Below are 3678 nucleotides of genomic sequence, written 5' to 3'. Positions count from 1 at the left end.
AAGGAGCACATTAATGAGGTCAAGCTCATGGATTCGTTTCCACCTCCATTGGCCACGCCCTATTCCATTGCCATGGGCTGAATTTCTAAGTAGAGATTCCCATCTAACAAATCCCTGCATAGGCCGAAGAGGAAGGAATGAAGATGTGTGGGCGGATCCATAAAAGCTCCGCACAAGCAGAGGAAAAACCATTGTGGGGTAGTGACTAGGAAATGGCTGAACAGGGAACAAACTGGCTGATGGCTGTTACCTAGAGGATGCTGTGCCCACGCGTCTCAGGAGGTCAAGGGCCTGTTCATAAATGTAGAAGGCTGCGGGCAGCAAGATGAAGCCCGCCAGTGAAGGGCTGCGTTCCAGATGCGTGGATGCCGCTGACATAGGTCTTTGGCTCTCAGTGTCTTCGAGTATGGTCTCAGCTGCAGCGGGGAGTGGAGGGACAGCCCAGACCCAAGATCTGGTTATTAAAAGAGACATTGATCCAATGGCATGGCCATTGGAAGTTCAAGTCTAGATTTTTCTGAAGGGCCATTCTAGCTCCTGAGCTCTCTATGGGGACACCGGGGCTGTGGTTAGTCCTGGATGACATTCGATTTCTCGCTCTGTCCAGTTTTGCTCCTTCCCCTCCCTCCCATAGATAGGCTCCCAAGGATATTCTTGAAGGAACATCCTGTGTCCTCACCCCGAGGGCAGAGCCCTCCTCTTGGGGAATCGGACTGGGTCAAGCACCTTCTCATTTTCCATCTATGTCAAGACTGCCTCTCTAATTTGCAGGTCTCAGTGTAAAATGGAAACACCAGGCACCTCCTTTAAAAAGTATAAAGGATTTCAAGACGCGATGCAGAGCATGAAACAGGCGTGGGGTCTCCTAAGGGATGGCTCAGGTCCCACACCCCAGGAGCCAGCCCTGGTGAAGCAGAAATGACTGCTTTTGTCAATAATTCAGAGACTAGAAAATCATACATTTGTTGATGTACAAAAACACACAAAAACAGATAATAAAGAATATAAAGAATGTTATACTTTCAGATTCAGAAAGCTAATTCCTGTTAATAAATAACTGACCTTAGGCATTTCATAAAATATACTGACAAGAAACATAATTTCATTAATTTCTGTGAAAAATAGGCCAGCAATAGCTAAAGCGATATGTATATGGACTAGAACAAGTAAAAAAAAAAAATAACTTTGAACAATCGTAGCACAAAAGACAGGAAATCTCTTCAATTTCTAGAAAGTCTCTAATCTTCTGCCATCCAACACGATGATGATCCCTAAAATGCACAAGGCGTTTCCCATGGCTTTGCTCGTATTAATTCATTAGTTGCTATCCCACCTCCCACCCGGGCCCACAAAGTGTGATTCTAATTTTGCAGATGAAATAACGAGCCAGAGAAAGTATTTCAAAGTCACGCAAATCGGAAACAGTAGAGCTAGACTCACGGAGTTCTTGCTTCAGTGTTAGTCAGACACTCCACTGTACAAAAAGGAAAATCGCGCCCTGTATTTAACTTGGACAAAAACAAAAGAAGAGAATGCACGCCAGAATTGTTTAGACATAGCTCTTAGGTCTATCCAGTTTCTAATGAATAAGGATTAGAACAGCCGAGCCTTAACTGTATCATGTTTTAATATGTTTTGAGCATATGAACACTCACAGACACCCACTCACAATCCCATGTTATGCTGAAGCCTCTTTGAAAAAAAATATGAACACAAACTCTGTAGGGTTGTATTCCGTGGGGCAGATTCACTTCTTCTAAGTTCATTATCTTATTATCAATATGTAGTCTTAAGTCAAAACACCCTCCCCTTGGCCTCATGGCTCCACTGACTGTTTACGTAATTTCTGAGATTTAATGAACAACTGAAAATCAAAATCAAGATTCCAGTGTCTGAAGCAGTGGGCGAGACCCGGAGCCCAGCTCCCCAGGGCACAGGATTTGAGCAAGGCGGGTCCTTTCAGAGCCTAATATCACCCTCCTACAGAAGTGATGATAAACACTACAGTACTATCACAAATAATAACAATATTATGAAAGGCATGTAAATATAGATCTTTTCCTAACTCAATTTCTTTTTAAAAAATCTCCTAAAATAACATCCACAGTTTGTGCTCTATACTATATTTGCTGAAGGAAAAAAAAATTAAAATAGTATTCAGAATATGTTTATTTATCCATTCAGCTACCAGTTGGCATTTGGGTTGATTATAGTTTGGATCCATTAGTGTAGCAATGAGTATTTTTGTACGTCATTTTTAGATGACTGTGGGTATGTATTTTTGAATACTCCATATTTTTACGCAATAGAATACAACGGTGAGATTAAGTCAACTCCAACCGCATGCAACGAGATGAGCGAATCTCAGAGAATAATGTCCAGTGTCAGAAGCCAGGCACGAGAGTACGTGCTGTATGAGTTCTTCATACAAAGTTTAAACATGGACAAACCTATGGTGTCAGAAGCTAAGATACTCGAGTGAAGTGACAAGCCGGTTGGGTCCCACCACACTGGAGGCGTGAAGAGGGGGCCAGACGAGAGCCATCACTCAGTCTTGGGACCTCCTGAGGATGACTGGTCCTCAAGCAAAGATGCCCTGTTCTCGGATTTTCATTCTTACTGGCTTCTGTGGGTCGTGGGTAGGACTTCCTTCTACACATCAAGGATCGATGACTACCTTTCCCACAAGTTTATGACTAAGGAAAATTTTGTTTGATATCCCCCAAGTAACTCCCAACTAACTTGACTCACATCTGAGCTTCTACCATTACCAATGTTGTGACTTCTCTGCTATCTGTGCTTTATTTACACATTAAAATTATCTTGCAAGGATTGGTCAGGGTCAATATTTTGGCAAGAATAGTTTACAGGTGGTGTGATGCATTCGCTTCCCTTTAAATCACATCAGGATGCAACCAGAGTTCTGTTTTTAGTGATGCTCAGGTCGTTTTGTGAGTTCAAGTGGTGACAGGCAGACCTCTTTTCTGTGAGGCCCAGTATCAGCTTTTTGCTTAATTGTCAGGATGGACTTTACATGACTCGATTTTTATTATGCTGTAAGATGACCATTTCCTAATTTCATTATTCCTTTCTTTGCAATAGAAAGAATTCTATAGTAAAGAGCTTTTTCAAATAAATTATATCTATTTGGGTATCATAAAATACAGTTTATACAGAAAGGGCTTAATTATTTTCTCCATCAATCACATTTTCAGAGGAAGATATAATTATTATTCCCAGTGATGGCCAAAATGTTATTGCTACTTCTCTATAGGATTTCTCTCCCTGTCTTATCCAGGCACTCTTATGAGTTTGTAGGTATAAAATGCATTTTAACAAATTGCATTTGTTCCTCTTTTGACATTTAATTCTTAAGATTTCGGTCAATGGGTGCATCGTATGTTGGCTTCCATGTCTTTGGCACTACCCCTCGATCCTGTGCGTTTGCTTGATTTTCTGTCACCAGCGATGTCTCCAGGGGCATCTTGTGTGTATCTTGCTCCACAGCCTAGATCAGCCGTTCCTCGGAGGAGTTCTGGTTCTCGTCAGTGGGGAATGTGGTTAGAAACCATGTTTTTAGATGCGAGGATGCTTCCAGTCACATTGTGTGTAGGCCTTTCCAGAGGACACAGTTAGGATGAGCATATTCATGGAAATTAAAAGAAATCACACATTTTG

Source organism: Pteropus alecto, unplaced genomic scaffold (genome assembly GCF_000325575.1).
Source record: "Pteropus alecto unplaced genomic scaffold, ASM32557v1 scaffold14, whole genome shotgun sequence".
Classification (NCBI taxonomy): domain Eukaryota; kingdom Metazoa; phylum Chordata; class Mammalia; order Chiroptera; family Pteropodidae; genus Pteropus; species Pteropus alecto.
The sequence above is the reverse complement of the archived record's forward strand: the minus strand, read 5'-3'. Positions refer to the sequence as shown.